This window comes from Oncorhynchus masou, unplaced genomic scaffold (genome assembly GCF_036934945.1).
Source record: "Oncorhynchus masou masou isolate Uvic2021 unplaced genomic scaffold, UVic_Omas_1.1 unplaced_scaffold_2153, whole genome shotgun sequence".
In the NCBI taxonomy this organism is placed as follows: domain Eukaryota; kingdom Metazoa; phylum Chordata; class Actinopteri; order Salmoniformes; family Salmonidae; genus Oncorhynchus; species Oncorhynchus masou.
Window position 1 is genome coordinate 29,262 of NW_027008630.1, and position 13,060 is coordinate 42,321.

At 51.4% G+C, this 13,060-nt stretch overlaps 1 pseudogene; it reads right to left on the reverse strand.

Moving 5' to 3' along the window:
• Window positions 1–8,655: 8,655 nt before the first annotated feature.
• Window positions 8,656–13,060, reverse strand: part of LOC135533002 (inner nuclear membrane protein Man1-like) — a 37,260-nt pseudogene continuing 32,855 nt past the window's right edge.

The window sequence follows — 13,060 nt, forward strand, 5'->3', positions numbered from 1 at the left end:
GTTAGAATAGTGAGTTAGAATAGAATAGCAGTGTTAGAATAGTGAGTTAGAATAGAATAGCAGTGTTAGAATAGTGAGTTAGAATAGCATAGCAGTGTTAGAATAGTGAGTTAGAATAGCATAGCAGTGTTAGAATAGTGAGTTAGAATAGCATAGCACTGTTAGAATAGTGAGTTAGAATAGCAGAGCACTGATAGAATAGCATAGCACTGATAGAATAGTGAGTTAGAATAGCAGAGCACTGTTAGAATAGTGAGTTAGAATAGCAGAGCACTGTTAGAATAGTGAGTTAGAATAGCAGAGCACTGTTAGAATAGTGAGTTAGAATAGCAGAGCACTGTTAGAATAGTGAGTTAGAATAGCAGAGCACTGTTAGAATAGCAGAGCACTGTTAGAATAGTAAGTTAGAATGGACTATTCCTACTGTTTGATTCTGGAGGTGAAGTAGAGGCCCAATCCAATGACAATAGATGATCAGTGTTCACCCCACTGAATGACTGAAATAAGACCACTTACTGCTGTAAACTCATGTTGGACAGCCTGGTTCCCTCCCTGGTTCCAGCACTGTCCAGCCTGGTTCCCTCCCTGGTTCCAGCATTGTCCAGCCTGGTTCCCTCCCTGGTTCCAGCATTGTCCATGCCTGTTTGGACAGCCTGGTTCCCTCCTGGTTCCCTCCCTGGTTCCAGCACTATCCATGCGTGTTTGGACAGCCTGGTTCCAGCATTGTCCATGCGTGTTTGGACAGCCTGGTTCCCTCCCTGGTTCCAGCATTGTCCATGCGTGTTTGTGGACAGCCTGGTTCCCTCCTGGTTCCAGCATTGTCCATGCGTGTTTGTGGACAGCCTGGTTCCCTCCCTGGTTCCAGCATTGTCCATGTGTGTTTGTGGACAGCCTGGTTCCCTCCCTGGTTCCAGCATTGTCCATGCGTGTTTGTGGACAGCCTGGTTCCCTCCCTGGTTCCAGCATTGTCCATGTGTGTTTGTGGACAGCCTGGTTCCCTCCCTGGTTCCAGCATTGTCCATGCGTGTTTGTGGACAGCCTGGTTCCCTCCCTGGTTCCAGCATTGTCCATGCGTGTTTGTGGACAGCCTGGTTCCAGCATTGTCCAGCCTGGTTCCCTCCCCCTGGTTCCAGCATTGTCCATGCGTGTTTGGACAGCCTGGTTCCCTCCCTGGTTCCAGCATTGTCCATGCATTTCCACCCTTTAGAGCAGTGGTTCCCAGACTGTGGGTCTGGACCCCCTATTGGTTTGTGGTGTTACACATCATTTCATTATTATACAGTACAATTCTTAAAATGGGTCAAAGGAGCCCAGACTCAAATCTACATTGTCTGTTTTGAGGAACATTTTGGTCAGAGTCTCCCCCCCCCCACCCCCCACCCATGGTAGGTTGACTCAGACACCTCAATTGGTGTGTCAGGAAGCATAGTGGACACAGGCACAGCTGTTGGACAGGTTCTGCACTGAGAGGGGGTAGGTTGGGGTGAGGTAGAGACAGGCGAGGACACCTTCCATTTCCATATAGGAGAAGATAGAGAGAGAGAGAAAGCTGTGGTACAATACTTCACACACACACAATTAGCAGTCTTCACTGCACAACTGATTATAAAACATACAAGTCTAATTATGTAGAGTAGTGACGAAGAAGAAAAATCATCTTTAATCAGAGCCATTTTTTTTTTTTACAAGACAATTAAGTGAGCAATTACATTAAAAACATCTGAACCTTTTAAAATGTCTGGACACATTATTGGACAACTTTAGCTCCATGTGACTTGAGGGGGGGGGGGGTCGTGATAGGTCAATGTGAACGATACAATAGGAATTAAAACGTCTTCTGCATATAATAATAATCATAATACATATCACAAATATAAAAATGTACAATGTTTACATAAACGAGAGAAAGAAACTTCATTTAAGGGGGGAGCAGCTGATAGTTGAAGCAGCAAGCGTCACCTTGGACTGTAGAGAAGTGCCACACAGATAGGTTTAGAAAATTTACCCAAATTCCCCAGAAATGTCGGTTGGAAGATCGCCGGAATTAAGAGGGAATAAAGCAGAACACACCAAAATCCTCTAAACTGGGATTTCTGTGAAAATGTGTGGTTTTTGTTTTTTTTGTAAACCGCACACACAGACCAAGCATGTACATCCACTCACTTTATACAGTCTCATATCGTTTCTTATACATTTCTTAAGAAGAAAAACAACCTTCGGGTGCATCACTGGTATTCAACATCAGGTTGGTGACAATTATTACAAAAATATATTTTTTTAAAGATCACCATTACCCATGATGCACCACACAGGAAAGTACAGTCAGCAAAAAAACAAACTGGCTTCCATTTTGAACGTTGTTTATTTTGTACATATTCAGCTCTGTGCAGTGGAATACAACTGTTTAAAGTGAATGTAAAAAAGTAAAGCAGAAAGTATCTAAACATTTTTAAAACACTACCCATGTTTGACTACCCAAACAACAACCGGACTTGAATTTAAAATTAAATACTGGGTAGGTCCCCAAATGGCACCCCGGTCACCATAAGGCTCGAGTCAAAAGTAGTGCACTACATAGGGAATAGGGTGCCATTTGGGGACGCACTCTGGTGGAGGTGCAGGAAAGCATATTGTTGGACACAAACACCTATGAAAACACCCCATTCTAGGTGTTGTCCAGAACGGAAAAAAATAATTAATAAATCCAAGAAAAAACACATTTGTAATAAAGCTCTTTCTTTATGACCTCACGATCCCTTTAAACAATGATTATACCACTATAATAAACCCCAAGACATTCTCCAGTAATGCAGTGACAGCTGTTTGTTTGTTTTAAAGCACAAAGTTAAGGCACAACCAGGTCAACAACCGCTGCAGGGGAAAAGGACTGCACCAGGTTAATTAAAACATTTTTTATTTTATTTTTTTTAAATGTGCATCATTTTGTACAACTTACAGCAACCCCACTTTCAACTTCACACAGCCCCCCCCCCCCCCAACAAAATATACATATAATCTTTATGTTGGCGATTCCTTTGATCTTGAAGCATTATGAATGTGTTGATAGTTTGACGACAACATAAAATCCAGCTCACGTGCAAATCATTCAGGACTTTACAGTCTCCATTTAGACACAACAGGTGGTTGGAATAATTGGGGGGTGCATATAAAAATGGCACCCTATTCCCCTAAATAGTACACTACTTTGGGTTGAAAAGAGGATGGCGTTTGGAACAGGACCACATGTAGCTTTGTACTTTAAACTAAAAAACAATGTTTAAATGATGAATGTGAATCAGCTTATTTCTGCATCAACGATAAAAACACCGTTTCATTTCTGCGTTACACATCTAAAAAAACACACAACGGGTTTTGCGTGTTCTCTCTCTCTGCATCATATCTGACAAGACTATAATAACATAGCCTGAGGTCTGCGTTTAATCAACATCAACGGCTGGATACAATTAAAGAACCACAAACAAAAGTCGAAATGACATGGCAGGAAAAAAAAAAGTGTTTGCTCCGGTCCAAAAATGGAACCCTATTCCCTATATAGTGCACTACTTTAGACCAGGGCCATATTCCCTATATAGAGCACTACTTTAGACCAGGGCCCTATTCCCTATATAGTGCACTACTTTAGACCAGGGCCCTATTCCCTATATCGTGCACTACTTTAGACCAGGGCCCTATTCCCTATATCATGCACTACTTTAGACCAGGGCCCTATTCCCTATATAGAGCACTACTTTAGACCAGAGCCCTATTCCCTAAATAGTGCACTACTTTAGACCAGGGCCCTATTCCCTATATGGTGCACTACTTTAGACCAGGGCCCTATTCCCTATATAGTGCACTACTTTAGACCAGAGCCCCATTCCCTATATAGTGCACTACTTTAGACCAGAGCCCTATTCCCTATATAGTGCACTACTTTAGACCAGGGCCCATAGGGGTGGTGCACTACTTTAGACCAGGGCCCATAGGGGTAGTGCACTACTTTAGACCAGGGCCCCATAGGGGTAGTGCACTACTTTAGACCAGGACCCATAGGGGTAGTGCACTACTTTAGACCAGGGCCCATAGGGGTAGTGCACTACTTTAGACCAGGACCCCATAGGGGTAGTGCACTACTTTAGACCAGGGCCCATAGGGGTAGTGCACTACTTTAGACCAGGGCCCATAGGGGTAGTGCACTACTTTAGACCAGGGCCCATAGGGGTAGTGCACTACTTTAGACCAGGACCCATAGGGGTAGTGCACTACTTTAGACCAGGACCCATAGGGGTAGTGCACTACTTTAGACCAGGACCCCATAGGGGTAGTGCACTACTTTAGACCAGGGACCCATAGGGGTAGTGCACTACTCTAGACCAGGGACCCTTAGGGCTAGTGCACTACTCTAGACCAGGGACCCATAGGGGTAGTGCACTACTTTAGACCAGGGCTGCTTGAGGGAGGAAAGATACTTAAAATGGCCGCCAATATAGAGTTAAGACAGAAAACCAAAGAAGCCAAAAAATACAAAATGGACGACTGACTGATCGCCCACGTTATCAGCCCCCTCTTCTCGAAACTCCTTTCAATCAAAGACGGTTGGTTGCACCAACACCACCTGCCAAAATCACTGTCTCGCAACAAGTTATCCTCCCAATCTCTAACAAACACTTCCACTTCTGGATACAGAATCTGATGCAGTCAGTATGTTAAGAGTATTGTCGCGGTAGGCAGGAGAGAAAAAAGAGAGCTTATGGTTTTTGTCTTTATTAATACAGATCATTCAAAAGGAAGCCACCGCCACCAGCCATGTATTTCCATCTGACAGCGTAGCCCCCACTCCCACCCTGCAGTCGGCCCCACTCCCACCCTACAGTCGTCCCCCCTCCCACCCTACAGTCACCCCCACTCCCACCCTACAGTCACCCCCACTCCCACCCTACAGTCGCCCCCACTCCCACCCTACAGTCGTCCCCCTCCCACCCTACAGTCGGGCCCCACTCCCACCCTGCAGTCGTCCCCACTCCCACCCTACAGTCGGCCCCACTCCCACCCTACAGTCGGCCCCACTCCCACCCTACAGTCGGCCCCCACTCCCACCCTAGTCGGCCCCACTCCCACCCTACAGTCGGGCCCCACTCCCACCCTACAGTCGTCCCCACTCCCACCCTACAGTCGCCCCCACTCCCACCCTAGTCGGCCCCACTCCCACCCTACAGTCGGGCCCCACTCCCACCCTACAGTCGTCCCCACTCCCACCCTACAGTCGTCCCCCTCCCACCCTGCAGTCGGGCCCCACTCCCACCCTACAGTCGCCCCCACTCCCACCCTGCAGTCGTCCCCACTCCCACCCTACAGTCGTCCCCACTCCCACCCTGCAGTCGGCCCCACTCCCACCCTACAGTCGCCCCCACTCCCACCCTACAGTCGGCCCCACTCCCACCCTACAGTCGGCCCCACTCCCACCCTACAGTCGGCCCCACTCCCACCCTACAGTCGGCCCCACTCCCACCCTGCAGTCGGCCCCACTCCCACCCTGCAGTCGGCCCCACTCCCACCCTGCAGTCGGCCCCACTCCCACCCTGCAGTCGGCCCCACTCCCACCCTGCAGTCGGCCCCACTCCCACCCTGCAGTCGTCCCCACTCCCACCCTACAGTCAGCTCCACTCCCACCCTACAGTCGGCCCCACTCCCACCCTACAGTCGTCCCCACTCCCACCCTACAGTCAGCTCCACTCCCACCCTACAGTCGTCTAGGTGTTTACCTGCTTTTCCTCCACCGGCTCGACTAAGAACTAAAGTAAATGCAATAAGGGATTACATTCTCCAGGGAATAAACATCCAGATTATTGGTATAAATTCAAAAGCTTATAAATAGAGGCTTTAACTTTAACCTGCACATAAAGCAATTTCAATGTATAGCCCCCAACTCAACTCCTTGAAAAATCATGGGGCCAGTCTCGTTCAAAAAGGGGGATGGAGGGAGGAGAGGGAGGATGGAGGGATGGAGAGGATGGAGAGAGGAGAGGATGGAGAGAGGAGAGGATGGAGGGAGGAGGGAGGAGGAGGGGAGGGAGGATGGAGGGAGGGATGGAGGGAGGAGAGGATGGAGAGACAAGAGAAAGAAAGGGGTTGTTTCTCTCTCATATATTTGTTAAATATGCCATTAGAACGAAATGGAAGTTTTGTTTCCTTGTTTAAATCCATAAAGTTTGTAATACAAAAACAAAAAACCAAAAAATTAAATAGTGTCGACAGGGCACCGGCGAATCACACATCTCCAGCTTTCTCACACAAAGCTCAGACCACGCCCCTAGTCTCCAATCTCTCAGCCCATTGGTTGTTCAAGTGGTCTTCCAAAGTTTTGTTTTCAGAACTCTGATTGGTCGTTACAACAGAAACCACCGCAGGACTGTCAGTCTAAAGCCTCCCACCACTCCTGTGGTCCAGACAGGTTGTGGACAACCAACAGTCAAGTCCCACTTAAAAGACAAAACAAAGCCCTGTGAGCTGAGACGGTTCAACCCAGCCCTGTGAGTTGAGACAGAGGGGTCAACCCAGCCCTGTGAGCTGAGACAGTTCAACCCAGCCCTGTGAGCTGAGACAGTTCAACCCAGCCCTGTGAGTTGAGACGGTTCAACCCAGCCCTGTGAGTTGAGACGGGTCAACCCAGCCCTGTGAGTTGAGACAGAGGGGTCAACCCAGCCCTGTGAGTTGAGACAGTTCAACCCAGCCCTGTGAGTTGAGACGGTTCAACCCAGCCCTGTGAGTTGAGACGGTTCAACCCAGCCCTGTGAGTTGAGACAGAGGGGTCAACCCAGCCCTGTGAGTTGAGACAGAGGGATCAACCCAGCCCTGTGAGTTGAGACAGACTGGTCAACCCAGCCCTGTGAGTTGAGACAGAGGGTTCAACCCAGCCCTGTGAGTTGAGACAGACGGGTCAACCCAGCCCTGTGAGTTGAGACAGACGGTCAACCCAGCCCTGTGAGTTGAGACGGTTCAACCCAGCCCTGTGAGTTGAGACAGAGGGGTCAACCCAGCCCTGTGAGTTGAGACGATTCAACCCAGCCCTGTGAGCTGAGACAGAGGGGTCAACCCAGCCCTGTGAGTAGAGACAGACGGGTCAACCCAGCCCTGTGAGTTGAGACAGAGGGTCAACCCAGCCCTGTGAGTTGAGACGGTTCAACCCAGCCCTGTGAGTTGAGACGGTTCAACCCAGCCCTGTGAGTTGAGACAGACGGGTCAACCCAGCCCTGTGAGTTGAGACGGGTCAACCCAGCCCTGTGAGTTGAGACAGACGGTTCAACCCAGCCCTGTGAGTTGAGACGGTTCAACCCAGCCCTGTGAGTTGAGACGGTTCAACCCAGCCCTGTGAGTTGAGACGGTTCAACCCAGCCCTGTGAGTTGAGACAGACGGGTCAACCCAGCCCTGTGAGTTGAGACAGACTGGTCAACCCAGCCCTGTGAGTTGAGACAGACGGGTCAACCCAGCCCTGTGAGTTGAGACAGTTCAACCCAGCCCTGTGAGTTGAGACAGACTGGTCAACCCAGCCCTGTGAGTTGAGACAGACTGGTCAACCCAGCCCTGTGAGTTGAGACAGACGGTTCAACCCAGCCCTGTGAGTTGAGACAGACGGTTCACCAAGCTGCCATCCCTCCAGTAGAGGCTTGTTAAGGGGAGACTGAAGGAAAGGGGTCTTGTGCCCTGTGAGGTGAGACTGTTACACAGGGGTAAGAAGGAGCTGTCAGGGCTGGTGTGGTGGTATCTGTGGGGTTGAGGGAGAGAGAGGCTGGGGTATCCCCCCCCTTCAGGAGAAGCCAAGAGTGTTAGCGTCAGGGCTGGTGTGGTGGTATCTGTGGGGTTGAGGGAGAGAGGAGGCTGGGGTATCTGCACCCCCCCCTTCAGGAGAAGCCTAGAGTGTTAGCCAGGGCTGGTGTGGTGGTATCTGTGGGGTTGAGAGAGGAGGCTGGGGTCAACCCAGCCCTGGAGTTGAGACTAGAGAGTTAACCCAGGGCTGGTGTGGTGAGATCTGTGGGGTCAAGGGAGCCCTGTGAGTTGAGACAGGGTACTGGTCACCCCAGCCCTGTGAGAAGACAGAGAGTTAGCCCAGGGCTGGTGTGGTGGGGTTGAGGGAGAGAGGAGGCTGGGTAACTGCCCAGCCCTGTGAGGAGAAGCCTAGAGAGTTAGCGTCCCTGGTGTGGTGGGGTTGAGGGAGAGAGGAGGCTGGGGTATCTGCACCCCCCCCTCAGGAGAAGCCTAGAGAGTTAGCCCAGGGCTGGTGTGGTGGGGTGAGGGAGAGAGGAGGCTGGGGTATCTGCCCCCCCCCCCCCCCAGGAGAAGCCTAGAGAGTTAGCGTCAGGGCTGGTGTGGTGGGGTGAGGGAGAGAGGAGGCTGGGGTATCTGCACCCCCCCTCAGGAGAAGCCTAGAGAGTTAGCGTCAGGGCTGGTGTGGTGGGGTTGAGGGAGAGAGGAGGCCGGGGTCAGCCCCCCCTCAGGAGAAGCCTAGAGAGTTAGCGTCAGGGCTGGTGTGGTGGGGTTGAGGGAGAGAGGAGGCTGGGGTCTGCACCCACCCCCTCAGGAGAAGCCTAGAGAGTTAGCGTCAGGGCTGGTGTGGTGGGGTTGAGGGAGAGAGGAGGCCGGGGTATCTGCACCCCCCCTCAGAAGAAGCCTAGAGAGTTAGCGTCAGGGCTGGTGTGGTGGGGTTGAGGGAGAGAGGAGGCCGGGGTATCTGCACCCCCCTCAGGAGAAGCCTGAGAGTTCGTGTTAGAGCTGCTGTCAGGGCTGGTGTGGTGACGTAGTCTGGACATGGTGTTCATGTAGGTGTTGGAGGGCTTCAGGGAGGTGGTACAGCCCTGGGCCTGAGGGAACCGCTGGTGGTATCGGTCCAGACGCAGGTACTTCACCGTCACCAGCTTACCTGGGAGGGGGGGTAGGTAGGGGGGGGGGGGGGGGACAGGGTAGGGGGAGGGGGGGGGGGCAGTAGGTAGGGGGGGGGGTAGGTAGGGGGGGGGGGGGACAGTAGGTAGGGGGGGGGGTGTAGGTAGGGAGGGAGAGGAGCAGTAGGTAGGGAGGGGGAGGGGGAGTAGGTAGGGGGGAGTAGGTAGGGAGGGGGAGTAGGTAGGGAGGGAGACAGTAGGTAGGGTCAGGGGGGGGACAGTAGGTGGGGGGAGAGAGAGCAGTAGGTAGGGAGGGGGGAGGGGGGGGGGAGTAGGTAGGGGGGAGTAGGTAGGGAGGGGGAGAGGTAGGGGGGGGCTGGTGGTAGGGGGGTTGAGGGTAGGTAGGGAGGGGGAGTAGGTAGGGAGGGGGGGGGGGTAGGTAGGGAGGGGGGGGTAGGTAGGGGGGGAGTAGGTAGGGAGGGGGGGTGGTAGGGAGGGAGGGGGTAGGTAGGGAGGGGGGACAGTAGGTAGGTGGGGGGAGTAGGTAGGGAGGGGGGGGACAGTAGGTAGGGAGGGGGGGCAGTAGGTAGGGGGGGGGGGTAGGTAGGGAGGGGGGGGACAGTAGGTAGGGAGGGGGGTAGTAGGTAGGGAGGAGGCAGTAGGTAGGGAGAGAGAGACAAGGTAGGGAGGGAGAGAGAGCAGTAGGTAGGAAGGAGGCCGGTATGTAGGGAGAGAGAGACCCCCTAGGGAGGGAGGGAGAGAGACGGTTCGGGAGGAGGGAGGGAGAGAGCTGTCAGGGAGGGAGGGAGAGAGACGTAGGGAGGGAGGGATGGTGTTCATGGGGAGGGAGGGAGGGCTTCAGGGAGGGAGGTACAGTAGGTGGGAGGGAGGGGACCGCTGGTGGGAGGGAGGGTCCAGAGAGAGACTTCACCGTCAGGGAGGGGGAGGGGAGGGTAGGGAGGGAGAGAGAGAGGTAGGTAGGGAGGGAGGAAAGGGGGAGAGAGACGGTAGGTAGGGAGGGAGAGCAGTAGGTAGGAAGGGGGTATGTAGGGAGAGAGAGAGACGGTAGGTAGGGGGGGAGAGAGACGGTAGGGAGGGGGAGGGATAGAGAGACGGTAGGGGGGGGGGAGGGAGGAGACGGTAGGGGAGGGAGGGGGGAGGTAGGTAGGGAGGGAGGTAGGGAGAGAGAGACGGTAGGTAGGGAGGGGGGAGAGAGGTAGTAGGTAGGGAGGGAGAGACGGCAGTAGGTAGGGAGGGAAAGGGAGAGTAGGTAGGGAGGGAGAGAGGCGGTAGTAGGGAGGGGGGGGGGGCAGTAGGTAGGGGAGGGAGAGAGAGGCAGTAGGTAGGGAGGGAGAGAGAGCAGTAGGTAGGAAGGGAGAAAGGTAGGGAGAGAGAGAGACGGTAGGTAGGGAGGGAGAGAGAGAGACGGTAGGTAGGGAGGGAGAGAGAGACGGTAGGTAGGGAGGGAGAGAGAGACGGTATGTAGGGAGGGAGAGAGAGACGGTAGGTAGGGAGGGAGAGAGACGGTAGGGAGGGAGGGAGAGAGACGGTAGGTAGGGAGGGAGAGAGAGGCGGTAGGTAGGGGGAGAGACGGTAGGTAGGGAGGGAGACGGCAGTAGGTAGGGAGGAGGAAAGGGGGAGAGAGAGACGGTAGGTAGGGAGGGAGGATGGGGGGAGAGAGAGACAATGAAAACCAACCATGTGACTAAATCTATTAAATCCTTCCTATTTTATCCGGTATCAATAAATCACAGCCCACATGAATAGTACAAAATGCTATTGGCTCAAAGTTAGCAAACAAGGTCTATTGGCTTTGATCCAGGTGGTGAGATAAAATGGTCAACAATAAGGAAGTCAGCAGACAACAACAAGGTTCATTAGAGGACGGAAGGACAACGAAGGACAAACAAAGACGAGTGTGTTGTCGCTAAAGGCATTTAAAATATATTTTTAAAAAGTGATTTTACCATCGAACCAGGAGCCATGTAGCGCCTTGAAGGCTTTCCCTGAGTGTTCTGCTGACAGACACTTCACATAGACGCAGCCCTGGAGAGAGAGGAGAGAGAGACGTTAACAAGCTCCTCTATCACAGGTTATAAACACAGACACAGCCCTGGAGAGAGGAGAGAGAGACGTTAACAAGCTCCTCTATCACAGGTTATAAACACAGCCACGTCACATAGACACAGCCCTGGAGAGAGAGGAGAGAGACGTTAACAAGCTCCTCTATCACAGGTTATAAACACAGCCACGTCACATAGACACAGCCCTGGAGAGAGAGAGAGAGAGTTAACAAGCTTCTCTATCACAGGTTATAAACACAGCCACGTCACATAGACACAGCCCTGGAGAGAGGGGAGAGAGACGTTAACAAGCTCCTCTATCACAGGTTATAAACACAGCCACGTCACATAGACACAGCCCTGGAGAGAGACGTTAACAAGCTCCTCTATCACAGGTTATAAACACAGACACAGCCCTGGAGAGAGAGGAGAGAGAGACGTTAACAAGCTCCTCTATCACAGGTTATAAACACAGACACAGCCCTGGAGAGAGGAGAGAGAGACGTTAACAAGCTCCTCTATCACAGGTTATAAACACAGACACTTCACATAGACACAGCCCTGGAGAGAGAGGAGAGAGACGTTAACAAGCTCCTCTATCACAGGTTATAAACACAGACACAGCCCTGGAGAGAGAGGAGAGAGACGTTAACAAGCTCTTCTATCACAGGTTATAAACACAGACACGTCACATAGACACAGCCCTGGAGAGAGAGGAGAGAGAGATTAACAAGCTCCTCCATCACAGGTTATAAACACAGCCACGTCACATAGACACAGCCCTGGAGAGAGAGGAGAGAGAGATTAACAAGCTCCTCCATCACAGGTTATAAACACAGCCACGTCACATAGACACAGCCCTGGAGAGAGAGGAGAGAGACGTTAACAAGCTCCTCTATCACAGGTTATAAACACAGCCAGGTCAGTCTGTCGGGTGGCTACTGCAATATATAACCACGTGGCTGTTGGTTCTACCTGGTCACTGGATATATAACCAGATGGCTGTTGGTTCCACCTGGTCAGTGCATATATAACCAGATGGCTGTTGGTTCCACCTGGTCAGTGCATATATAACCAGATGGCTGTTGGTTCTACCTGGTCACTGGATATACAGTGCCAAAGTATTCGGCCCCCTTGAACTTTGGTTCTTTTGCCACATTTCAGGCTTCAAACATAAAGATATAAAACTGTATTTTTTTGTGAAGAATCAACAGAAGTGGGACACAATCATGAAGTGGAACAACATTTATTGGATATTTCAAACCTTTTTAACAAATAAAACTGAAAAATTGGGCTGTTGGTTCCACTTTCAGTGCAGCAAACTCTCTCCAGAAGTTCAGTGAGGATCTCTGAATGATCCAATGTTGACCTAAATGACTAATGATGATAAATACAATCCACCTGTGTGTAATCAAGTCTCCGTATAAATGCACCTGCACTGTGATAGTCTCAGAGGTCCGTATAAAGCGCAGAGAGCATCATGAAGAACAAGGAACACACCAGGCAGGTCCGAGATACTGTTGTGAAGAAGTTTAAAGCCGGATCTGGATACAAAAAGATTTCCCAAGCTTTAAACATCCCAAGGAGCACTGTGCAAGCGATATATTGAAATGGAAGGAGTATCAGACCACTGCAAATCTACCAAGACCTGGCCGTCCCTCTAAACTTTCAGCTATATACAAGGAGAAGACTGATCAGAGATGCAGCCAAGAGGCCCATGATCACTCTGGATGAACTGCAGAGATCTACAGCTGAGGTGGGAGACTCTGTCCATAGGACAACAATCAGTCGTTTGCACAAATCTGGCCTTTATGGAAGAGTGGCAAGAAGAAAGCCATTTCTTAAAGATATCCATAAAAAGTGTCATTTAAAGTTTGCCACAAGCCACCTGGGAGACACACCAAACATGTGGAAGAAGGTGCTCTGGTCAGATGTAACTTTTTGGCAATAATGCAAAACGTTATGTTTGGCGTAAAAGCAACACAGCTCTTCACCCTGAACACACCATACCCACTGTCAAACATGGTGGTGGCAGCATCATGGTTTGGGCCTGCTTTTCTTCAGCAGGGACAGGGAAGATGGTTAAAATTGATGGGAAGATGGATGGAGCCAAATACAGGACC